Consider the following 27080-nt stretch of genomic DNA (forward strand, 5'->3'; position numbering starts at 1 on the left):
CAAAGTATAACGGGCTTCCTTCCTGTGACAGTCAACTACATGAAAAAAATGTAATTGAAAGAACTGATGCAAGTATTTTTTTTTTACACTGCCACCTTCATCCCTATCACTATCGCCCTTTATCTCTAAAATAGTTCTGTCTGTTCTTTTCTGCTTCTTTAGGGGAGGAAAATGGGCTGTATCAGAGTGAGTGCCGGACTAGTCATGTCTGACTGTTAGTGGCTTTGCTTCTGTTCTGTGTGGTGCCAAACTAATGCATCTCTCGCACTAATCGCAATAATCACATCTTGTCCTTCTTAAGTTTACTATAGATAGAATAAAATGGGGCATATTGCAGAAGTGTAGGATAAAAGTGAGTAAGGGCAAAAAAAAGGGGGGGGGGCGGTTATGTAAGCGCTTTAGCCCAGGGCTATTTTTTAACTCTGCAAAAGACATTAGAAAATTAACGCTCAAAATTCAGTCAGGCTGAGCAAAATGTGGTTATTTTCATCATGGTAAAAGAAAACAGCTTTTCTTTATGCCCTCTAACTTTCCAAACAAGTGTTTGTTACAATCTATAGTTGTTCCTTTCTGTGCAAAAAAAAAAGAAAATCTCTTATCTGGCATCTTTATTTTAATGAATCTGCAAAAAGCTATGAAGTTTCGAGCTCTAGACTGGCTGCTTCATTAAGTAGGCATGGCTGAAATCATATTTAAACAATGTGTTGAAACTTTACGGATATATGGAAGCACAGAAAAAGTGGAAATCATGACTCATGTGTCCCTTTGCAACTTATGAGCTGCTCAGTGACGTATGTATCATTGTAGGACAATAATCACGAAGGTTGCAAGACATTCAAAAAATTTATTACACTTTTTAAACCAACAAAGAATGGTGACTGCACAAAGAAAATAATAGAAGAAAAATATAACAGCACCTGTTCTACAAAATGAAATGAGTGAGAATACGAGCCATCCATTAGAATCAGCAAGTGACACCCGAAGAGCAATGGAGTCAAAACAATAAGCTTAGCCCATTCACGAAGCCAGAGACAACCACGGCTTCATCTTGCGTTATGAGCCTTTGTTTTAGCCATTCTGTGTAATTGCCTGTAACCCAGTTGTTTGAGCATCAAAAAAAATAAATTAACACAGTTAAATCGAGTAGGACGTCGAAAGCTTTTGTGCACAGGTGGCAGTTGATGGAGATGAGGACATCCAGTGCACAGTGCAAGAGTGTGTTGCAGTCTGCACATGGGGGGATCCACTGCAGTTATAGCTACAGCACTTCATACTTGCTTCCCATGAGTAATTCCTGGGTTTGAATCCACTATGTCCCCATTGTTTCTTTTTAGTGTGAAAGCACTACAAGCAGACACACAAGCATTAGACAATTTGGCTATGCCCTGAACCACTGGATTAGTGCTAAATACATTCATGCTCACATAAGGCACAATAAAAGACACTAACTTCAAAGCATTCTGCCCATTCGTAGCTGACCATATTTGCCAAAAGCCTAGACAGTCAAAGCCTAAGAAGCTGATGCCCACCTGCCCCCTTTGCCCCATTACTGCTGCCATAACACTCAACAAATGGGAGGAAGCCGCTGGCTTGGTAATCGCTGAACAATTTTGTTATGAAGACGAGATCATCTACAATATTCTTACTGATATTGCCACCAACTGACCCTGCCACTCTGTCACTGACACAACAGCTCTAGCCAACCCTGGCACCGACCCTGCCCAGAACATGCAAGTTCCAACTGTCGACTTTCAGAATCGGCAAGCCTCGCTGCCTCAAGCATTCACAAGAGCAGTGAATGTTATATGACCTTGCTGGACTCCTTGATTGTGACTTTCAATGGCAACAGAAAGCTATTAATGAATAGATGTCAATATGATCATAAGTATACCCAACAGCTTGCCTTTTCAGATCACTTGCCCACTCTCTCCCGTTTTATATCACCCTTTCAAAACATGATGCTCCAAGCCTTCATTACCATTTCAAAAGCTGATCAGAGTGGAAGCAAGTGCTTATAGTGCAGTTTGGCAAGCAACTTTTTCTTATAAAGGCAAGATCTTGTCAATGTGCCTGAGTAAGCCAGCAGCGAGGAATTCACTTCACCAAAGACAAGATATCTGGAACGTGCCCACTCTCATTAACTGACAAAGATATATTAGTAGCAGATTTAGGAGGAGGAACAAATTTTATTTCATTTATCTCTTTCTTCCCAAGTGGAGCCCTGTGTTCAGTGCTCCATGTGCCACCACTTTCCTCCAGGGCCGTTAGACTACAATTTTAAGAGGGGCAAAAAAATGAAAAAGGCCAGAAAGTGAAAAAAAAACAAACATAGAGACAAAAAATAATGGGAAAAAGAAGATGCACAGAGAACACATCCTTCACTACATCAGATTTAAACTGTACCCAAATACTCGCCAAGCAGGCAAAATTGGGAAAGATGTATGAAAGGGTAAATGAAGCACAACTATAAATACATACCTCATAGAAGCCACACGACAGGAAAAAAAAAAACAAGCTTGCTTGTAACAATGGCAAAAAACTTAGCAGGGAGAAGTAAAATGTACATATATATATATATATATTGTGAGCCTTCTGTGGAACTTCTTTCATTTGTACATGCCATCATCATCTTCTTTCATTTGTACATACCATCATCATCGTCCCGCGGCGCCGGCTCTGGCGCGTGCCTGGGTTGGTGACCGGATTAAAACGCTGGACAAGGCTTCGCTGTCCTTGCCGCCACGACCTCGCCGTCTTGACCTAGCCTTCTTCCACAAGTGGTGGAGGTGAGAATTGATCCCCTTGCTGTTTTGTGCCCTGCCTCTCCCTGGAGCTACGTTCCGGTCGCTGTTTACCGCCTGCCACCATCGTTATGTCTACCGAGAGCACCCACGATTCGGCAGGACCCTTTACCTCGGCTGCACCACCCCCTCCGACTATGCCCGCACGACAACGCGACCCGCCGCTGTTCGCTGGTCGTCGCGACGAAGACGTCGATGACTGGCTGGACACCTATGAACGCTGCAGTAACTACAACCGGTGGGACGACGCTCTAAAATTTCTGAACGTTTCTTTCTACCTCAGTGAGGTCGCCAGAACCTGGTTTATTAACCGCGAACCCCACACCACTAACTGGACAACATTCAAGCAGCAGTTCCGCCAATATTTCGCCGACCCAGCAGTTCGCACTGAGGTCGCGAAGAACAAGCTCGCCTCTCGCCTCCAAGGTCCCGATGAGTCGTACGCGCCTTATATAGAGGCCATACTTGCACTCTGCCGGCGTGTTAGTCCCACCATGCCGGAACCTGAACGCGTACACCACATCTTAAAAGGAATATAATTCTGTGGCTTATAATACCCTGATTGCCCAGAATCCTTCTACTGTTGATGCCATTATTGCGACCTGCCAACGCATCGACCAGCTGCAGTCCTCCCGATTGCAGCCCAGCATTGCTACAGGCCCGACCTATGCTGACCTGGATCTACGGGCACTGATTCGAGCCATCATCCGGGAGGAGCTCCAAGCCCTCAAGCCTGTCTGTCGACACGGGTGCGATCATTCTTCCGTACCTTCTAATGACGCCGGTCTACGCAACATCATTAAAGATGAGCTGGCAACAATCACGCGACCTATGCCGTCCGACCCTCCTGCACCCCGCCAAGCATCGACTTACGCGCACGTCGCAGCATCACCCCCTCCTTTTGTTCCGCCGCCCCAACTGGCATCGCCCTACAACCACATCAACGCCGTGACGACGGCTCAGCCTACGCCACCCTATTACGCACCCTGGCGCCCCTCTCGCCCAGTGTGCTACTACTGTGGAATACGAGGACATATATCCCGCTTCTGCCGTCGCCGTATTCAGAACGAGCGGCGTGGTTATGTCGCATTCGAAAGTGACGTACCCTCATATTATCAGCGACGACCTCCTATGTCCAGCCCACCTCGAAGATCATCCCCACCTCCAGAATCCTCGTCTGAGCCTCGTGGAACCCATGCGTCCCGACGTCGGTCCCTATCCCCATACCGCCGCTCAGTTTCCCCTCTCCGACCCGCAACAACTCTCCCTGTCCGCCATCCGGAAAACTAAGCGTTGCAGTTTCCGGAGGTCAAACTGCAGTCTGCGAACTTACCAAAAGTCCTCCAGATCGCCCGTATAATGTGATTTCTGTTTTCGCTGAAGGATTACCGGTAGAAGCATTGATTGATACAGGGGCTGCAATTTCTGTCATTCACGCTGATTTGTGCTACCGTTTACGAAAAGTTACGACACCATATGATGGGCCTGAACTCCGTGGAGCCAATGACGTCCCTTTGCGCCCTTTAGCAAAGTGCACCGTACGAGTTGTTATTGACGGCGTCCGCCATCATGTGCAGTTTGCTGTGCTCTCTCCATGTGCGCATCTGATAATTTTTGGATGGGATTTTTTGTCAACCGCTTCGGCATTAATTTCTTGTGGCGACCGTGTTATCCATATGACAGACAGCGATTTTTCATCTGAAGTTTCTGAACGACATCATCCCCTCGTTGCCGCCGCTGATACTGTTCTGCCTCCTCAGTGCGAAAAACTGCTTACCGTTGTTTCTGACCACATCGCTGACGGGGACGTACTCATCGCACCATCTTATCGTCATCTTGAACGCGGTATCGCCTTCCCGTCTAGTCTTGTGAGGTTCTGCAACGGCTCAGCGACAGTAGCGGCCACTAACACTTCACGTGAATCCCTCGTGCTCCGAAAAGGAACTTCTCTCCCCTGCAAGGTGGATGTTCAACCTTTGTCCTTGATGGTGCTCACCGCCCCTCAGTCTCAGCACCGTGTTTCGACAGACGTCTCTCTTTCTGTTCTCACAAAGACTATTAATCCTAACCTCACGCCGAACCAACGCCAAGAACTGCTGACATTGCTTCGACAACACCAAGCCATTTTTGATGCCACTTCCCCACCACTGGGACGGACCAGTGTTGCGCACCATCGCATCATTACTGAAGGTAACTCTATCGTTCGCCGACGGCCTTATCGGGTTTCCCTCTCTGAACGAAAGGTAATTGAAGAAAATGTAAATGACATGCTCCATCGCAATATTATTCGTCCCTCGACAAGTCCATGGTCCTCCCCAGTAGTGTTAGTTAAAAAAAGGACGGCTCGGTACGCTTTTGTGTTGATTACCGCGCACTCAACAAAATTACCCGCAAAGATGTATTCCCAATGCCAAGAATAGATGACGCCCTTGACTCTCTCCAAGGCGCCGAATATTTCTCGACTTTGGACCTCCGCTCAGGTTATTGGCAAATACCTATGCACGAGGACGATAAAGAAAAAACCGCTTTCGCAACTCCCGATGGCCTTTACGAATTTAATGTTATGCCTTTCGGACTTTGTAACGCACCAGCGACATTTGAAAGGATGATCGATACTGTGCTTCGTGGCCTAAAATGGAGAACCTGTTTATGCTACTTGGATGACATTGTCATCTTTTCGTCAACTTTTAACGACCATCTCACGCGCCTGAATGAGGTCCTCACGTGTCTCGCTTCAGCGGGCCTTCAGCTCAACACCAAGAAGTGCCACTTTGCACAGAAGGAAATTAAAATATTGGGACATCTAGTCAGCCATGATGGCATTCGTCCAGACCCTGAAAAAATTATTGCAGTCTTGAAATTTGCTCGTCCACAACGGACTACAGAGTTGCGCAGTTTTCTCGGCCTGGCGTCTTATTTCCGGCGTTTTATAAAGCATTTTGCAAGTATTGCTGCTCCCCTCCATCAACTACTTAAAGCACGCAGCCCTTTCGTGTGGACTGAACAGTGCGAAGCTGCTTTTAATAACCTGAAGCACGCCCTCACATCAGACCCTGTTCTTGGCCACTTCAGTGACAGCGCTCCAACCATCCTGCACACTGATGCCAGTGGTATCGGTCTTGGCGCTGTACTTCTGCAGCGCGATGCAACTTCGCGTGAGAAAGTGATTGCCTTCGCCAGTCGGACTATGACTCCAGCTGAGAAAAACTACACTATTACAGAACAGGAGTGCCTTGCCGTCGTCTGGGCTGTCCAAAAGTTTCGCCCTTACCTATACGGTCGGCACTTCACAGTTGTGACCGATCACCATGCTCTTTGCTGGTTGTCTTCGCTCAAAACTTTGACAGGCCGACTTGGCCGTTGTATTCTACGCCTGAAAGAATACGATTTTGACGTCATTTATAAATCGAGTCGCCAACACCAAGACGCCGACGCCCTTTCTCGCTGTCCACTTTCGGAATCGGCTTGCTGTTTTTCTTCCCAATGCATTTCCACCTATGACCACAGCCGACCATCTCTTTCCCCGACGTATATCACAACAGTTTCATTTGACGACGCAGAGAACAAACACACTCTCCGCTCACAGCAATTAGCCGATGCCTACTGCCGTCCCATCATCGATCGCCTTATTGGCGCTTCGGACCCGCCCAATGCTCGGCTTCGCCGTCAACTTCGCAATTTCAAGCTCGAAGATGGCATCCTGCTCCGCTTCGTGTATTGCCCAGACGGAACACGCTGGATACCAGTCGTGCCGCGTGCGCTTCGTCAACGAATACTGGCGGCTCTCCACGATGACGCTACTGCAGGTCACCTTGGTATTGACAAAACCTACGACCGCGTGAAAAAACGATTCTTTTGGCCTGGCCTATCTTCCAGCGTTGCCAAGTACGTCGCATCCTGCCCTCTATGCCAACGTCGCAAACGGCCGACTTCTTCACCCGCTGGCCTTCTACAACCTGTTCCCTGTCCCGCCACGCCATTCGACGTAGTCGGCATCGATTTATATGGTCCCCTACCTCTCTCCGAGGGGGGTAACCATTGGATTATAACAGCTGTCGACCACCTTACACGCTATGCTGAGACAGCACCTGTACCGACCGGTTCCGCTCAAGAAGTAGCAAATTTCTTTTTGCAATCAATTGTATTGCGTCATGGCGCTCCTCGGGTGCTCCTAAGTGACCGCGGGACGGCCTTCTTATCGACAGTCGTTGCCGAAGTTCTTTACGCGTCATCCACCCTTCATAAGACAACCTCGAGCTACCATCCCCAGACTAACGGGCTGACTGAGCGATTTCACCGCACCTTATCGGATATGATCTCCATGTATATCACACCGGATCATCGAAATTGGGTTACTATTCTACCATTCGTCACTTTCGCCTATAACACAGCAGTACAACGGACTACCGGTTATTCTCCATTTTTCCTCGTTTATGGCCGTCCTCCCACTACAATTCTCGACGCTTCCTTCTTCTCTACGCCCGACTACTCCACATCGGTACCTACCCAGTTCTTATCTCGTGTGGCCAGATGCCGTCATCTTGCCCGCCTCAACACAGCAGCGTGCCAGGAAGACCGCAAGTGCCGCTACGATTCTACGCATCGCGTGGTCCCTTATCGTCCCGGTGACGAAGTACTGCTTTATACTCCACTGCGCACCCCTGGCCTTAGTGACAAATTCCACCACCGCTACCTTGGTCCCTACAAGATCATCAGCCAAACTTCTGCAGTTAACTACAAAGTCGCGCCTGTTGATCCCCCAGCCGATCGACGCCACCGTGGAACTGAAATTGTTCATGTCTCTCGCTTGAAACCGTTTGTGCGCCGCGGTACATCGGTTAGTTAGGAGCGGCCAGGCTGGCCGCTTCCGACCCCCCGGGCAGATTGTGTGAGCCTTCTGTGGACCTTCTTTCATTTGTACATGCCATCATCATCTTCTTTCATTTGTACATACCATCATCATCGTCCCGCGGCGCCGGCTCTGGCGCGTGCCTGGGTTGGTGACCGGATTAAAACGCTGGACAAGGCTTCGCTGTCCTTGCCGCCACGGCCTCGCCGTCTTGACCTAGCCTTCTTCCACAATATATATATATATATATATATATATATATATATATATATATATATATATATATATATCTATGTATACAATTGGAAAAAGAATTAGTAAAAATGACAAATGTAAAAGTAAAGGCAATAAAAAACTCAGTAACCATCCATGACTGGAAAACTTCCAAAATGCATAAAGCTGCACAAGTGGAAACAAGAAGTGAAAGAGGAAACCGACACTTACTAAAGGTAATGCCTACTGCACCAATACTGCAGGCTTCTGGAGCTCAAAAAAAAGGCCTCAGTGAATAACAGTGCACCACAGAGGAGTTATGACATGTATCGACACAACTCGTGTAACTATTGTTAAAGCATCTAGCAGAGCTGGTTCAGTCTAAAGGAGTAAGTCAGACCTGCACATCGCAGCACCTCCAGCAAAAAAATAATAATAATAGAAAATAAAAGAAATAATAATAAAAAGAAAGAAGTGGTATGCCCAAAGTAACTATTTGCTCGACAAAGAAGCAGGAGCCCTCCTCTCTACAAAGCATGGTAGGGGGTCTGCAGGGGGTCTGACACCTTCCAATTACCTAGCTCAGTCTACCAAGGGCAGTCATGCTCGCTTTCTAGCCACAGTTTGAGTAACTGTCACATGACACCAAAGCAGGCACAATGTTGGTAATCAGGGATGAAACCATCCACCACATCAAAACGAGGTCACGGCAAGGCAAGGTCCCTTGACTCTATTAATAAATAGGCACTTAAGGTGAGCCTTTTCTAGCCACTTCAATATGCTTCACAGCAGTCCTGCACACTGGAGCAGGATCTCAATATTCATATGAAGAGCCCCCGGGATAGTAGCACCAGCCACACCCATAAAAACCATTAAATTGTTTATAGTTTCTGCTGAACGAATGGCATCCACTGAATACGCAGCTGCAAATACCCGGAAAGCTTCTGTAGCTCCTTTGCAAAGGGTGTAAAAAGAGTGGTCATGTTTGGCTTTGAAATACCAAAACAAATAGCAGGCATAAGCATGTTCTGCTTTCAGACTGCAAGGTCCAGCTCAAGAATATCACACTGAACTGGCCAGATGTCAAAAGTTAATTTTTAAAGCACTAATTGTATCTGTATTCCACAATAGTGAAATATTGTGAGTTGAAAAATCAGCCGACATGCCTGGCATGTTCTATGCCATCCACTACGTCATCACACTTCCTCTGATTCTTTGCGGAAGCAACTTCAAGTTTTGCTGCCCAAGAATTTGTTGAAGCTGCTCTTTCAAAGGAATTACAAGGAAGGAAGAGCAAAAGGCTATGTCAATATCCCATTCACAGTTCTCCCAGTGAATCTCAATCTGAGCTGTACTACCCAAGTACCTGGTACAATCAAGACAATAGAAGTGGTTCTCAGCTTCAGGAATGTGTACGCCCAAAGATTTGAAAAGCAAGTATATTTCAATTTTTGGAGCTTTTCCTGGGTACTAGATGATATTCAGCAGGTCCAGCGGGTCTGTCATCCCCCTGGTCGCTGACTTTATGGCGCATCACATAGGACATGAGAAGGGCTGCAACTTGTGTCCTCTCATCAGCAACTTGCAAAGTACTTTGTTGAGCTCTGCAGTCAGCATCTTAAAATAAATGAGATATTCCACAAATATTATTTGGAGGAAAATGTTAGTTCTCATCAAATTTTCCTACAGTCCACCTATACATAAGTGCCAAATAGCAAAGTCTAACTGATACAATGACAGGTGTATTTTACTGACAAACAGTGCGATATGGTTCCTTGCATGATAAATTTCATTTTTTTACATTTGTTAGGGTCAGCATAAAGGTGAGCATATACTGAACATGCAAGCCAGAGAAAGGTTATCTGCCCAAAATGCTTAACATTTGCACTTCATTCAAAGCTTTTGGTGTCAAGATGGAATTATCCTTTACAATTATATACACATAATAAACTCAATTTTGAACTACAATTAATGTATACTTAAAGTTGCATCCTTCTAATTTATGTTTTATATGGCATTTAAATCTTCAGCATTTCAGAAAAAAAAAGAAACATGCTCACTTGAGGACCTCAGTCTTCATCAGAACTTGAGCTGTCTGCATCATTTGGCACAGGATAAGGTACTGGCACTTCTTCCTGCTTTCATAAAAAGAAAATGTTGTGAGTCCAGAGGAGAAAATCTTGCCTCACTCAATAAGAACTTAGCCCAGCTTTCCTTTCTGAAATTGTTGAAGCTTAAAATATTTATATAATGGTAATCTTCATGAACAGCACTGCACGCCACTTACAACTATTAAATGACAGTAGCATATTAATCAATGTTGCATGGCAGTTTCATTAAACCCAGGAGGGGGAGCAGAAAAGTGGACACAACAGATCCAATTCTTTAAAAAAAAGAGAGGATGGCCACTACATGCAATTAATTTTTATAATCAGTTTATGAGGCTCGATAAACGTTTAAAGAGACAATAGCCATCCCTGCTAGTTTCCTATTTAACTAAAATTTGTTCAATTACTTTTTAAATGTTCACATAAAGGCTGGTTCACATGCAAGCAATTGAGTGAACTCAGTGGTGAGCGGCATCGACACAGCAAAAAATTTCCAACAGGTTGGAACTGGAGAGCTCGAGCTGCCGCGACAGCTCAAAATAAATATTTTATTTACTCCGGCAGAAATTGCTGGAGTTTTCACTTGCATGTAAAACAGGCTTAAGCGCTCATATGGCAATTATAATTTTAAAAGCAACTGTTATAACTGAAATTGATTGAAACGCCCACCTGAAGCCGTATATGTAAACGCTTTGGATGTTAAGGGGTATCTATGGAAGGAAAAGGAGAAATGCTACATGGTGAACGCTGGAAGGCCAAGTTTGCTACATGGCCGCTTGCCAACTGCAAGCCAAAAAGTGTTCGTAATTTCAGTATCTGGAACGATATTCAGCCAGGAAGAGCACCTTTTTTAGTAGCCTTGGCGGCATTACAGTTAAAATCAGCAATTCTCCAGAACTAAACATTTAAATAACTAAATGTACATTGGAAAAATGTAAATCTTAAGCGACTACATTGCCATAGGTCAAGCACTCATCTTTTATGTCTTTTATGATAACCTGAGTCTCCTAACATTGTGGCATCCTATGGCAGACACGAGTAATTGTGTTCAGCGGGGGGTAATTATGGCGTGCTCTTGTTGCAGCAAAAACATGAAGATGCACGTGGTAGCGCTGACTGACCATGATTTTGCTTCTTCCAGAGCCACACATGGCTCCTCCTAATGGTCAAGCTAGATACGTACATAGATCTGATTCTGCTAAACAATATTTAAGTATATATTTAGCAATTTTTTGCTTCCACCTTGCGCAGCTGCTAAATTAGAGGAGAAAAGGGTAATTCAGGCCCCACCAACCTTGATGCATAGAAAGTGACAAAGCCTTGACTAAACCTTGAAGCATATTTTTGTTTATCCACTTCCCTCTAAAATCACAGTGACATACCTCTCTAAGTCACTGAACTGCTTTTTGCATAATTATCGCAGGCATTACTGATTACAGAATCTCACTCTTGGTAGCGCGAGTAACACTCAAGCTGAAAGAAAACTAAAAAACCTTCAGCGTGGTGCATATCAAAGCCACATCCTTGTTTATGCAACAATGTGACCAGGGCTTAAAGTGCTGTTTTGTGATATGGGTCAGGTATTAAAAGGTGGGAAAGAAAAAATATAAAGTATCTGAAGAGCCACTGACTTTTCAGTAAATCCATACAACTATAGGTGTCATTGGTATTAAAATTATGATCTTAAAGTCATCAATAAAGCTTGACAGAAGCAAATTAACAGGCTTTAGTGAGTGACTTTATATTTATTGATGACCAAACTCAGATAGGGTGTCCCCTAAGCATGGTAAACACACTTGATAACACTGTGTATTTTTGAAACTGCAACTTGGTGACATTGGAAACCCTGTCCTCCTACAGGTGCTCTCATTTTTCAGCTTTTGTCAAGCCATTTCCTTGCTTTAGCAGCAACTCAGCCACTAATTCCTGTTTCTTGCCGACAGCCAACTGGCGCTGAGGCTATCAGCGTTCAGAGCGATAAATGGATTTCAAACGTCACGGTCCTTTCTCCATGAATATGAACATAATACTACGCTTTCATACATAGTCATCTTAATTACTGCATTACGACTTGGGATTTCACATATCCTTCACACGTGACATCACACCACTACAACACGTACAAAACCAAGCTTTACGTATATTTACATTCATCCCATACCGTGCCAATATTCCCAAGTTTTTTCAGCAACTTAACATTCTTCCCATCTCTGCCTTACTCACGTATAACTTAGGCACTTTCACAAATTGTTTTGTTAGTGACAACAATCTTCTCTAGTTTATATATCGTCAAGATCTTACTGACCCCAATACCACTAGATTTTCATCAAGAAGTAATTTTCTCCTGCCAAGAGTGAGCACTAATTACCGTAGTTGGATTCACATCAGTCAAAGCATGGAATAACATACCTCCGGACATCAAATCAAGTATTTTGCTACATTTGTTTAATGGCGCTCATTTTTTTCTTCAATTCTTCAATCATTCAGTGCCACCAACTAATAAAATACTTCGTACACACTTAATAAAAAGTTACTTTTAAAACGTTTTTGCACATGTTCACTTGTTTGTATTAATATTTGAATAATGGATACTTGTATTTTCTTGTATTACTTTACGCTATGCTGCTGTTCTTCCTTTCATTTTTTTTATGATATGATACTACTTGTCGTTCTGTCTACGGTTACTTCTATGTGGGGTATTCTATAATTTAAGAATGAATTTTTCTTCCTTGCCTCTATAACATTTACTTGTTATAGAGGCAAGGGAGAAAAAATTATTATTGCTATAACATACTATATTTTTACTTTGTACATTTGCTGTTACCACTGCTCCCTTTCATAACTCGTTTTAATTAGCTGAGGAGGTCCCAGTACAGTACATTTCACTATGGGACCCCTTTTGTATTTATTTATTATGTATGTAATGCTATCATATATGAAGTGCAATAAACTTGAAACTTGACAAAAAAATTGAAATCTTGGACCCTGGTTGCAGTTTTAGTTTGAATCTTTAGACCTCAATCTTTTTTTTTTTCTACTTGCAGCACAATAGGTTACAAAAAAAAACAAGCACAAGAGCTACTGTAACGTTTCCATAACAAATTCTGGGACAGGCTAAACTAAAATGTTACAATTTTACCTGCGCTGTTGCCGGCTGCTCCAGGAGACTGTCATGCACATATGTGCCTACTGGCAAGCAATATCTTGCTTTGGCCTGGTGTAAGAAAGGCAGGGTTATTGGTTATCACGTTTATCACTTTTTAGTAACAGCTCTAATAGGACACCAAGTTTCTCAACAGAGAAATAAAAGGTATTTTGAAACATCTCAAAATAAAGACCATCAAGAAAAGAATGCAGTGTGAGATGTCATGTGTAAACTATGCTAACTGTGCTGAAAATTAGATACCAGATTATAAATCGAGAAACTTCCTACTGTACGAATATGAAGTTACTTGTAGTGGGGGCAACTGAAACAAATATATAATTAAACACTGACAACTTTGTGCCATGAGCATTCTCTTTCTCTGCCAAAAGCCTTTTTCATACCTGGCATCAATCCAGGGGCACCTCTGCGTCCTCGTCTTCATCAATGCTCTGTGTAACCTGGTAACAAAGAGCATAGATGTTAGACAATAAATCAGCCGACTTTCATGAAACATCGGGCACACCGTTAAAATACATTCAAGTAAAGCTTCGAATACAGAGCTCTATGCAACATGCTGAAGAGCATGTACCCCCCACCCTTACACACACACATACACACACACACACACAGTGGCCCTTCCTACTATGGTATATATCTAATAATGTAAATAATATATCCTGGTTCATATGTTAACGGCATGGAACTAAAATAGTAGAGTTAGGGCAAGGGTGATGCATTAGTTTTTCAGCTCACAGAATCCAAGCACAAGCTATTTAACGATCAGACGTGGAGGTAATGCATAAAAGACTAGTCCTGGACTCACACTGCTATGGCCTGTTTTCCTCCTCCAAAGCGGCAGAAAAACATTGATGGAACTATTTGAGAGATGTAGGGTAATTGTGATGGTGGTGGCAGAAAAATATTTTCCTCATTAGCTCATTTATTGTGCAGTACGTTTCATTTTTTTAATGTTTTCTATCACCACAGGACTGTGAGATTCACAGTAAACCATTAAAATCACTTCTCCTGTCACTAAGCAAGTGCAGATCACCTCACAAAAAGGGACCTCCTAGAAATCCTGTTTTTGCATCTCGACAAGGTCTCTCAACAGCTAAACAAAGATTATGCGGGGACCCCGTCTCCTCGTTCTGGCTTTCTCTCTAAGTGCCTGTTGCTGGAAGTTCCATTATTTGTGATTGCATATATGATGCAGCTTAAAACAAAGTCCCTTCCCCCCCTCCTACTCTCATAGGTTGCAGCCCACTGGGAGCAGAGAGCTTATTTAAGATGACACTTAGTCTATGAAGGTGCTGTACGGAATACTGTGCCAATTACTGTGAAAGGTCAGTAAACATGGCATCGGTGTAATGTCCAGCCCCCAGGCAGTGAGAGATTCAAAGTAGCAACTTCCGAGATGTTTGGCGTACTTATAACCCCCCCCCCCCCGCCACTTTTTTTTTCTTTTTTTTTTAGGGATTCTCGACTGCGCACACACTTATGCAAATGAGACGCTCCTCAAAGACCGCGCTTTCTGACCCTAGAATAATTATCAGACTCGGCTCTATGTTTTCAAATAAAATGAATTAACACCATGATCTTCACTGGTTACAGATTGAACAGCAAGCCCAGATTTGAGTAAAGTCTGTCCGCGCGTCTTTAGCCAACCGAGTTCGAACGTATATATTTACCTCTCCGGCCACCTTGTACTACTGCAGAGTTGTCGGTAGAATTGTCGTCGTCGTAGATCTCGCCAAACTGTGGGCGTCGAAGTCAGAAGTTCCACCGCTCGAAGAGGCATGAGAGGTCTCGGCAGCCATGTGCATTCTGAACCGCCGATTTTCCGTTTTTCTGTGCATTAGCACATATCTTGCTCAAGGTGGCGTTTGCACCTTAAAGGCATAGCGCGCGTCGTTCCACAGGTTCCACAGTCCCCCTTTTGTCACAGAACGCACATCGACGAATCAGTCCAATAAAACGTATCCAGAAATCGTCCTGCCTTTACAGCTAGGCCTAGGCCTTCCCTTGGCAAAGCGGTGTGTGTTTGTCGATTAACTCTATGGATCTATGGTTTGGTGTGGTTGGTGTGGTGATTAAATAGATAACTGCCACATATCTGGCAAATAGTGTAGATCATGAACGTAAATATACATACCACTGAAATTAAGTGGTACTATGCGCCACCTGCCTTTTGTATTTTGTGAAAACTACCTTGCAACAGTAGCCCTTAAGCCACAGAATCCTTGGCCTACATCGTTTTAATTCACTCGTTTTCATTCTCGGGATAAAAATTCAAACGCTGAAGAGCGTGAAGGACTGTCCGTTGAACATGCATGGGTACGTGAGCGCAGCCGCGGTATCCAAGTTGAAACGGACGTTCAGGGCACAAGATTAATTCCCGGGTCGCTCGAAATTGAATTTGGCTTTCCTGCAGTAACGCACTTGCACAATTGAACCGCGGAACGATTATGTTCTAATTGCCATAGTTTTTTTCTTCAAGGACCATATATAGTTATTTGATACTGCCCATGGTAAATTGCATGGTCTAATTGTTTATAGAAATTAATTCCCAGGTGATATATCTGGCTGGCTTATAGAAATTTCTTGCAAAAAGGGTCTTGGGTTCGCGCTGCAAGCTTTCATGCTCTAAGCGCTTCCAGCATTAACACACGCTCGACCCCATGACTAGAGCACTGCACATGATTTTCCAGTCCGGGCCCGGCCCATGCCCACCGTTTAAAGGCCGAGCCCAGCCCGGGCTCATAACTCCAAGCCCGGGACTGGCCCTGGCCCATGCACACATGAACCAGGCGTGTACCTGGCCCGCGTTTCCACTAGGCCCGCCCCAGGCCCGACAAAGTCTGCATGCGCAGACGCCTTAAAAATGTACTGCTTACCGCCAGTACATAAAAATAAGCCAAGATGAGACAAAAAAAAAAGAAACTTACAGTAATATTCTTCTCAACAGAGAATTAAGGGCAGTAGTATCTGTAGAAGCAAAGGTTTCGTCAAGAGAGTTTTGGGAAGACATTTTACTCCTCTGTCTACAATACGCTTTCTTTTATTCGGCGTCAAATAAATCACTGGACCAAATTCAGCGGCAGGTTTCCTTCATTTCCGGCCCGCGGCCCGTTCCCGTGCAGTGTTCTACCGACCCCCTGCCCCAATCCCGATCACGTATATAACACAAGCAAATATACGGGACGTCGTGTCAAACACGTATGGCGAGCTTAGTACGGATCACACATATGCTCTTTCACATATACTACAATCAGTTGAATACGGCAGCGACGATGTCTTGCGATGTGTTTGCTAACACGTTGAAATGGCCACAGAGCGTAGCGTGGCGGAACGTCCGTGGCCACGATGGCCACGATGCCGATCTTCTCTGTCTCTAACTCAAGTGATTAAGAGGGACTCACGTATACCACTTTCAGGACTAGATCATACCTCCTAAACCTCCTGCGTCCCTTTTGTTTTCCTGAATACATTCGAGGGGTGCACATACATCATGACTGATGTTTTGTGGTCGTGTGCGCCTCTCAGCTAGCAGTTCTAGCGAAATGATGCCGAGACAGCGAGAAAGCCGAATTGTTATCCTTTCGAACAATCGTCCTCATAACGCTGCGGACGAGTTCTTCGTTAACTTCCGGGCAAAAGGAGCAACATGCAGTACGACTTGTCTGACGACGGCGACCGCTAATTGACAAAAAAAAATAAAAATAAAATAAGATTGGAGTTGATAATGAAATTGCTACGCCTTTGTATATGAAGCTGTACACATTATGGTGCGTTACAAAACCTAAGCAGACACAAAAGCAGATGCAGAAGGAGCTGTGTAAGAACATTGTGTGTGTCAATGTCAAGGGAGACAAAAATGTGTCGTGTAGGCCTACAAAATTTGAAAAATAAATATATAAAAAAGTTGCTTGTATTATGGCCTTCGAGATCACCAAACGCGCGTGTTTGGTGATCTCGGAGGCTAATGTCATAAGTGAAAAAAAAAAAAATAAATGAGGAAAAAGATTGTTAAAATAGAATAACAAGGGCTAGATTTGGGGCTAAATGGTGTGAGTTGCTACTGAAAGAAGAGACAGAAACATTATTTACTCCTTATAGGTGGCGGGTGCGACACACGTGCGATTAGGCCATTTTGGGATCCATTGGTGACATGTGACACCTTGTTCAAGTTCGCGTTGTTCCAATTTCCCGATGAGTCTTTTGCTGTAGAGTATGTTAATGTAATTCAGGGGCACGACGCAGTCGTCAAACGTAACTCAAAAACCTTGCCGACGTTCAGCGGCCCTTCACAGAAGGTCAATCGGATAAACGTTGCCTGGCCCGAGAGGATAAAAAACCGCGGGCAACTGGCTCATCAAAGCTGCCCGTCGCGCAAGCTGTCAAGTTCAGCCGTAAGTATACAGACTATTATTGTATTTTTTGCAGATGTAGAACTGGCGTCCTTCCATTGAGCCAGATAGCGCTGCTATTTCGCTGTGGCGGTATGCATGCATGTTTATCAAGAAGGAGGAATAGACTTCGCGCATATCCTCCACCCGCGTCTGGCGCTTCGCCTCGGATGCTGGCTGGTGCGCGTTGTTCTTCGGTCAGGTTGATCGTGCCCAGCTGGGTCTCAGGGTCAGAGCTGTGCAGGGTCTCCCAGGTTCTTTGGTTATTTATATTTACGGCCCTCCTTGGGGAGAAGGGGCATGCACGTAGTACTCAACATGTCGACAGTGCAGTAATTTTGTTTCCCCCAACGTTGGTATTAAGGGAGAAATAAATACGATGTCACGCCACAGAAAGACTTTTGGCACATATCGCTGTGTCCGGATTTTGCAGTGACGTAAACGAGTGGAGCCATGGTTAAAATACTTCGTGCTTGTTTCTGTACTCTGAAGGGACGGAAGAGGAAATTTTTTCGTCAAGAACTGGTCCTAGATACCAAAAACCGGCGTTATTGGGTTTTTCAGAAGCCGTAATTTTTTTACCGGCGAATGTTTATTAATGTTTTTTGGTTAGAACCGGAAAGTACATTGCCTGCTTGTGCCGCCTGTGTTTTTTTTTTTAACGATATTTACTGCCTAAGGGCATCAGTAGGGTATGAGATGAAGAATGAAGAAATGATTAAATTAATGGAAAAAGGTTGGGTGATTTTATGAAGTCAAGGAGTGAGCAATGATGTCCCTGCGTCCAGGTGATATACGAGGCAGGATTGTTTGCTGGTAGGCTAGCTATCGCCAAGTGCCGGATTCGTGTCAATTTCAGTGCTGGGCAGTCCCACAGCAAGTGGTGAATGTCTGCTTCAACATTTTTGTTCTTGCATATCGGACACCGTGGGTGGGGATATAAGTGTCCCCGCCCAGGGTGTTCGATATGTAAAAACAAAAATGAACGTAGTCATTGCTTTTTCAGAGCAAGAGCTCAATTTTGAACTGTGCCATTTGTATGTTAAGGTAAGTGATGTCATTCACAAGCCATAATATAGAGTGAAGCAAAGACGGGTATGAGAATGTCTGCTAATAGGTTTTCTTCTTCCTAGCTGTGCGCAGCAATCTGGAAATATTACTGAATGCAATGCTTGAGGAAGAGGAGGGATATGGTGATGCCCATCGACTGAAGACCAGCAAGGTTTCTGTCTTCTGTACCTTCCATTCGTGTGTTATAGGCCATAATGAGAAAATGTTTTCTATTGCTTTTTAGATTTCTGTAAAAATGTATTGTTTTCCTTCTTTGACAACAGCATAAAATGCTTACGTTTGCAATCTAATCCCTGAGACAGAGTCAGAAATTAAATAGATCTGCAGGCTATTAAGATGTGTTTTAAGATCATCATGTAGCAACTTCCTTATTCGAGTTAGCAGTGTGCTGCAGAAGCCTGTTTGAGCCAGAAATTTTGTACAGGGTGGTCGTGAACCCCATATGTATCGGCCAGCTCCACAGCATCTTGGAGCTGGTAGATTGTCAAATTATTCAGCAGAAAGTCTTTTATGTTATTCAGTAAGTCTGGCACACCAATTTCAGCGAGTTTAACATGCAGTACATTGGAAAAAGAAATTATTTTTCTGAGCCTTATTGGGCAGCTTGGTGGCATCACCTGTTGCCTTAGTGTTGATGCTAAGCTTTCACTATTCTCTTAAGTACCACAGCTTGCTATTGAAAATAATGTTCAAATTGCATTCTTCATTATACCATTAGTCTCTTACATTCCTCCAGGCCTCTTATTGATGAATGACTGCTGCTTGTTAAAAGCTAGGAATCAGTTCTAAATTGTTTGTGTTTAAGCAGTTAAACCTCATTTTTGAAAAAAAAATTATGGTGTTTCTTTTTTGTATAATAGAAGCCAGGAAAACGAAAGGGGGAGACATCTTAGGCTGGAATTAGATCAAAAGGTAAGCAACTACATGTTTTTGGCTATGTTGAAGTAGTTATAAGGCTTATCTATGCATAACTCATATTGAATAAAGAATTGTCATTGGCAATTTAAATACACTTTTGCAATATTATGATCCTCCACATAAATAAGAGTTAAAATCAGTCAAAAATTTTTCATATTGTGTCTACTGGAGAAAGGAATGGCTTGTTTGCAATTTTAATGGCCTGGGAATGCAGCATCATATTATACATGTAGTGATCACACAGCCTCAGCTCTCTGTGTCAATTTCTACAGGTCATGTTACAGCTAATGATTACTTTAGTAAATGGGGAAAGATTTTCACGGTACAATTGAGTGTCGCAATTAAAGGCCTGTGATCAATCATTACATGGCACTCTCTGGCACATTAAATGATTGGCATGGTGCATGTGCAGAATTAGACATATGATGAGGAATGTTTTTCAATGTCTGTCCCAGTCCTATCTGCCATCTCTGCAAATTTGGGACTGCCTGCAACCCAGTATTGATTTCAAAGCTCTAGCTTGACTTAGAAAGAGGTCCATTCACAGCTGGTTCATTTATTGCTATGTCTTGAAGCCGGTTAACTATTGGAGGGCCTGTCTAAGAGTGCACTGTCTTAGCTCAGCGAAACTAACAATAAACGAACATGCAGCGCAGTGCTAATACAGTGGAACCTCACTTATAGTAAACTCGGATATAGTAAAATGAAACTGAAGTCCCAGTTCTTCTTCCATAAGTGACATCTTTTGCCTAAATGGTAAAAACATTTTTGGTAACAATCAGTTGTCGTAAAGTGCACCTGGCCACGGGGATGTACTTCCCTTGAATTTACATCACTGCACACGCACTACTTAGAATCGAAGGGCAGATATAAAAAACAAACAAAAAACGCAAAACTGCTTTTTTAATGGCTTTACCATCAGGCTCACCAACACTAAGGAGCCAACTTTACATAAGCCTTAGAACCGTGAAGGAAAGAATGCAGTGCATAGGATAAAAAAGTAAAGTTGGCTATGAATATGGAAGGAAGGTGGTGCAGTTCACTCAGAAGTAAAAGAGAGGAAAAGCGTAGCAAGAAGTAGGGGAAGAAAGAAATTTCCGAGCTGCAGGGCGAAACACAAGGGAGTGATGGCAAGAAATGTAGGCGCGGCATGTTCAGTTTTGCTGTGCTTGACTGTCGCATAGATTTCTCATCTATTGCCTTTTAAATGCCCTAAACAGTGAAACGCAATGCCTTTTACATTCAAGGCTTTGGTTTTCACATGAAATCACTCAGTTGAACAATAATAGAGTAGAACGTTGAGCTAGTTGGTGTAACATCTAGGAAGGAGGCAGCAGAGCAAGGGAACAAAACCGAAGAAGCGCACAATGACACAAGGACAACGCTGCACTGACAACTATATTGATCTGAACCCGCGCATCTTTTCTCCCTTCACTTTACCTCTGCAGCTAACTTATTCCTTATCTTTAACATCCTACCAACAAGCGTAATCTAATTCCTTTTTCAACAGTACCACTGAAGGCGTGGTAACACACTGGTCTTCCGAGCTCCTGATTGCACGTGCTTCGAAAATTTCCCTTGTTAACCTGTCCTTATTCCTTTTTAAAACCTTCACATCGTGAAGGTCAGCTGGACATTTTTGGTCTTTGCAAATACAAATAAAGCAGCCTCTGCAGTGTACTGTGAGGTTGGTGTCTGACTTCTCCGATATTGCTGCAGCGTGCTCTCTAATTTTGTCATTAATGAATCTTCCTGTTTGTCCAATGTACTGCTTGATGTAGGTTTTTTTTAGCGCAAACAAAGACAAAGACAAGAAAGGCGAGACGTTTGCGCTAGAAAAAAACAAAAAAACCCTACATCAAGACAAACTACCAACTCGCCCAGCAGGAAGTTTTAATCAATGTATTGCTTCCCACAATGTAAGGGAATCTGGTAGACAATCCCCTGGATACAGTCGGAGTACCTTGTCCGGTGCGCAGTTTGGCATCTAGACTTAAATTCCTGGTTATTCACTCAAGCAAACTTGCCTTTGGCTCTGTTTTATGTCGCAGGACACAATCCGGATGCCATGTCTGTGTCCAATCTTCATCAAATTATGGGTCAATCCATGAGCATATGGTACCACTGACCACTTATTTCTTTGTTTAAAGAAATAATGTAAAGGGCATCCTCGGAAAGAGGAGCCGTCCAAGCTTACTCTGCGTGCGCCTTTACTGCTGATTCTGATCACATGTCGGTGGCAGCACTTTGCAAAGTGTGGAGGCCACGTGCTCCTGTGTTCTCTCTTATATTGCTTCTAGCTGTACTATGTCGCATAATTACATGCCAAAGTTATCGGCACGAGCAAGACTGCCTGTCTTGTTCGCGTGATAGAAAAAGTTATGCGTTCACATAACCTTTACTGTGTTGAAGAGCTGGAAAGGAGCAGACATTTTCTGCCAGCCAAATAGTCTCTCATCATCATTATCACCATCCTTTTCTATCCCTTAAAGGCCCCAAGTGGGGTATTACATTGGGGGGGAGGGGGGGGGATCGATAACATATGTATCAGCGGTCAGGAAATGAAAAACGAGAACAGGCACTACAATGCAGTAATACAACAGCAATACAAGAATGCCATAAATTTTACCTGAGCACAATTCAAAAACTCCTAAAACAGACTATGGCAGTATAAGAGCAAAAACAAATGCAACATAGACCACAATCACATAAACTCGAAAGAATAAAAATGGCACAGAAAGGAAACCATTGTAGTTGTTCGTTTAGATGGGCAGCAAGTATAATCGTAAATTTAAATGTCATGCTTGGAGGCTATTGATTCGGGTAATTTATTCCATGCTGCAATTGGTCTAGGAAAAAAGGACGTGTTGAAAGCGTCAGTGTGACCATGAAGACGCTGAACGCTCATTGAATTATAATTGCAACGAGAAGTGCCTAGTGGCAACTCTAAGAGCAAGTTTGGTGAATGAGGACAAAGTTGTGCAATTTTCCGTCGGAATTTCCAGTGGGTGAAGGTCAAGGGAGGCTTTGATACCAGTTATGTAATCCAAATAATGTGCGCTAAAATGTTGTTATCTGAGCACTGTTGCGATGCAGTGCTTGTCGTTCAGATAGCACTTTATGCGAATACTTTTTTAGAGTACAAACATTTTCGTTGAATTGGGAGCCAGAAATCTTGCATCTAGAAAGAAAAGTGCAAATTTTCTTGGGCTCACTCATTCAGAATGCACCTTGAATATTTTAATCTGAGTGCTCGCTTTGTCTGTTTCATCTGAGGCAGTTGAGACCATTGCGCATTATTTTGAGCAAGTGAGTCCATTTAACCGAGCAGCTGGCGGGTGTGTATGTAGGCACACCTTCTTCCTGTAGGTATTGCTTTATGTACACTGGAATATGGACACTGCCTCCTTGCATTCCAATCTTATAGTTGGTGCTGTGCAGTGGTAGCTCAATCGGCGTTGGTTGTACAATACATAGCTGCCTTTTGTGGTGCCACCTCAAGAACGATTTCTAAACTCTTCAAGTGATACCTTTCTGATTATGTCTGCAGACCTTGTGCAGGAGCAAATGAAAAAAAAAGGTTATTTTCTAAGGCCCAGACAAAGGCAAATAAGTTTTACTGAGTAGCATTGTTGGTAGCTGCACGACGTAGTGCAAAGGATTTCTAGCTGAGTAGCATCTTTGTGTTGCTCTGTGCTGTCGGTAGCTAAATAAGTTTGGGAAATTTAAACTTCACCCATCTGAAGCTCCGATGTGCAGTGTTGCTCATGTTTTCTTTCTGTAATGTTCTGTTGTTTTATAGAGTTGCCAGAACTTGTTGACGTCTTCAATACTTCTGGGATGGCTGGTAGCAGCAGGAAATACTGGAGGTACTGAGTGTTTTGGCCATCCTGTAAGTGTTGATCAACTGTTGCAATGAAAATTAAGTTAACCTGTAGCCCTTTATAAGAGGCACCTATTCTGCATTATTTTTTTATACCCGTTGCTAATCATGATTCTCTCAGAAAGTACTGTGTGTCAAGTTGGGTAGTGTAAATGCCTCATTGGGGCACTGAAAATTGACCTGACAGAGCTGCACAGTCTAAGCAGTAAGAAATCTAATCGTCCCAGATACACCTTCAGTTTTACTATGAACAGAAGAGTTTAACATCAAGTCTAAACAATGTTTGTCGCGCTGTTGGGACCATGAAGGTGGCACATCTATTAGATCAAAGTAGGGAATTCGCTTGTAGGATGAAAGAGCACTGAACAAGTGTAGAGGGGGAGCCTCAGTTAGCAAGCCGAGTCAGCATTTCGACAAGGGGACTTGTCTTCGTCTGGGCAGCACAATTACTGGTGGAGGTTTTAAATACGGTTTTGCTTCCGAAGAAAAGCTAGGGAGAGGGGGGGGGGAGAAAGAAGCAGGGCGAGAAGTGAAAGAATGTTTCCTTGGGTATGAATTTCTATGAGCATGGAACCAGTGCTTCCATCATCACATGAAAAAAAAAAAAGAAAAGCAGCAGCAGCAAGAAAATCTAATATGCGAAGTAGACGATTGTCAGCACCTAAAGCAGGTTCGATGCTGACCCGTGTTTCTTGAAAGGGGACAGGTAGAACGAAAGGAAGATGGTTTACCCGGTATGAAGAAGTACTGAACAAGGGTAAAAGGGGTACGCCTCAGTTCACAGGTCGAGCCAACGTTTCGACAAGTGGACTTGTTTTCGTCTGAGCAAAGTGATTATCACTGGCAAGGGTTTAAATATGCTTTTGCTTCCGAAGAAGAAAAGTTTAGGAGGGGAAAGTGGGTGAGAAGAAAGTAGGTGAAGGAGTGTGGAGGGGAGGATGGGTGAGAAGGAAGTAGGTCATGCAGTGAAAAAATAAATAAATCTTCAGTATGTATTTCTCAGCCTGCAACCAGGGATCTTGTGGTGGCCTGCAAAAGAAGTAAAAGCAGCATACAAGGAAAAACTACAATACCGGGTAGATGATTTGTCACCACTTAAGAGGGTTTGGTGCAGATACACCTTACAAAGGGACAGGTTTTGCAAAGGGCCCTGATAAGGAATATATCTAAGGGGGCCAATTCTTAAAACTTTCTGCAAAGCTGCTGGTGGTGGTGGTGGTGGTGGGGGGGGGGGGGGGAGGTGAGTACAAAGTCACAGGATAATAACTGCACAGTGAACCACAAATGACATGCAAAAGAAAAAGTTTGAGGACAAACTCAAGCAACAAGTGATAAGGGGGAAATGTGTTTGGAGAAGCATGTACAGCTTATGCTATTGCAGAAGGGAATAGAGTGTACATGCGTTGTGAATAAACTGTGCAATTAACGCTATGTGGGATTGTTTCCCCGAATAGTTATGTTGCATATGAAATATACTTAAGGGATTCTCTTAAGTGGTGACTAATCATCTACCCGGTATTGTAGTTTTTCCTGGTATGCTGCTTTTACTTCTTTTGCTGGCCACAGGATCCCTGGTTCCAGGCTGAGAAATACATACTGAAGATGTCTTTTTTTTGTTCACTCCATGACCTACTTTCTTCTCATCTTCTCACCCATCCTCCCCTCCCCACTCCTTCACCTGCTTTATTCTCACCCACTTTCACCTCCACAGCTTTTCTTCTTTGGAAGCAAAAGCGTATTTAAACCCCTGCCACTGATGATCGCTTTGCCCAGACGAAGACAAGTCCACTTGTCGAAACGTAGGCTCGACCTGCAAACTGAGATGTACCCCTTTTACATTTTAGGAAACGTAGCGCAAAGAAGACAAGGACAAATGCAAACGCACCAACTCACCCAATTCAGCATTCTTGTACCCCTTTTACCCTTGTTCAGTGCTCCTTCATACATTGAAAGGGACAAGCATTCCAAAGGGACCTGATGAGCAATACAGCTAGCTTCATGGGAACAGCTATCAAGAGGTTTTGGAAAGGGGAGAGAAGGACAAAAAAAATCAAAATAACAACAAATCAGAGTATACTATACCTGCCAAGCATGGAATTATCTGAAACGATTCAAGGGGGAACCAAAGTAAGAAGTAATGAGAAACGAACATGTTTGAAGAAACACTTGGAGCTTTTGCTATTACAGGAGGGGGGCGGGGATACAGAGTATGTACAGTCTTTGCCAAAAGTAACCAGGCTGCAGGGTTTGCTTCCCAGCTGGGTTTAGAAGCCTTGATCTATCCAAAATGACAAAAAATGGTCTTCACAGATAAGGGCAAGTGGTGGTCTTCTCGTACAAGCGATTAGGAATTTCAGATGTCCCATAAAGCTGAACTACCGGCTTAAAGAGCAAACCGTGCAGCCTGGTTACTTTTGGCAAAGACGGTACATATGCTATGAAAAAAGTGTACTATTCACACTTTATGGGATTGTTGTCATGACTAGTTGTGGCAGAGAGGAAATATATTTAAGGAATACTAATGCTTCTTTCAAGATATTGTTGCGAGATAACGACAACGAAGTGTTTCCTTCACTTGCCTCTTGGAAGGGACAAGGAGATGACAACAAAGTGGGCCTGGTTCCATGTTGCTGCTCGCGGCTATGCTTGTTGAGGCTGTTGTAAATATACTGTAAATACATAGAGTTTCCACGTAACAATATTTGCTCCTGTTGGTTCAAATCTTCTAAATTTATGGATTAGATATGCCACCCTATATTTTGTGTCCCTTGAAGATTTAAAGCCCAACATGGAGAATAAATAAATTTCAATAACCTTACGGCCCATCTGATTGAAATGCTGGGAAGCTGCTTTTGGGAGGTTTTTGCCTGTGTCTGCCCGGTGTTCATTTATCCTTCTGTTCATTGATTGCCCAGTCTCTTTCGGACAAGTTCGGAACCATAATTGAAAACCTGCTTGAAAAGCCATGCCCTTTGCTGACTGCAAATATCGCTCTGTAGGATGAGCAAATAAATGCGCTTCCTCGACTGCGATGGGCAAGGCGCTGATGCGTGGGGTGCGGCACAGATGTCCGCACAGCTTCTCCGCACCTCCAGTTTCCCCAATTTACTGCATGTAACACACTGCTCCCCTGCAAGTTCACCATCGTCTGGGGAAGCCATCGCGCAGGGCAAGCCACGAAACTTTCGCTTACCAGTGACGACTTGAAATGTGCCCACGCCACAAAAGTGTAATGCGATGATGAATTACAGTACTGGTACCGGCAGCTGATCAGAGTTATCAAAGCTTATGCTACGCCGCATGTTCAGACTATAAAAATGGTCGACTCTGGCAAAAAAAAGAAAAAAAAACAGATCTGCCGCTCCAAGCGGCCTGGAGTAGAAGTTGCAGTGAAGGCATGTCGTGAATGTGGCAGTTAGTCTTACCGCCATATTCACGACTGCGCCTTCACTCTAACTTCTACTCCAAGCGGCCCCTGAGGCCCATTTTTCGTTTCAGAAAACAACCTCCACTCGTATAACTCCCACAGTGGCAGAGAGAACTCGAGTTTTCTCAAGAATCTCTAGTCCGCAGTGCCGCTGCCTTGGCGCCGCTCCTCGACCACTCCACTTGTAAACACTGAGGACATCACATCGTTTGCTCGCTGTGTGGACTTTGTTCTACCGGTATACCAAACTTCACGAAAG

At 43.7% G+C, this 27080-nt stretch overlaps 1 long non-coding RNA gene across 1 annotated transcript; it reads left to right on the top strand.

Moving 5' to 3' along the window:
- Window positions 1–17499: 17499 nt before the first annotated feature.
- On the top strand, window positions 17500–19479 carry LOC146174004 (uncharacterized). Its single transcript, XR_014701912.1, has 3 exons — window positions 17500–17525; window positions 18656–18744; window positions 19454–19479. It is a non-coding gene; the product is annotated as an uncharacterized LOC146174004 (long non-coding RNA).
- The last annotated feature ends 7601 nt before the right edge of the window (window positions 19480–27080 follow it).

The sequence above is a fragment of the Amblyomma maculatum genome, chromosome 11 (genome assembly GCF_055883805.1).
Source record: "Amblyomma maculatum isolate TAMU_Amacu chromosome 11, ASM5588380v1, whole genome shotgun sequence".
NCBI lineage: Eukaryota > Metazoa > Arthropoda > Arachnida > Ixodida > Ixodidae > Amblyomma > Amblyomma maculatum.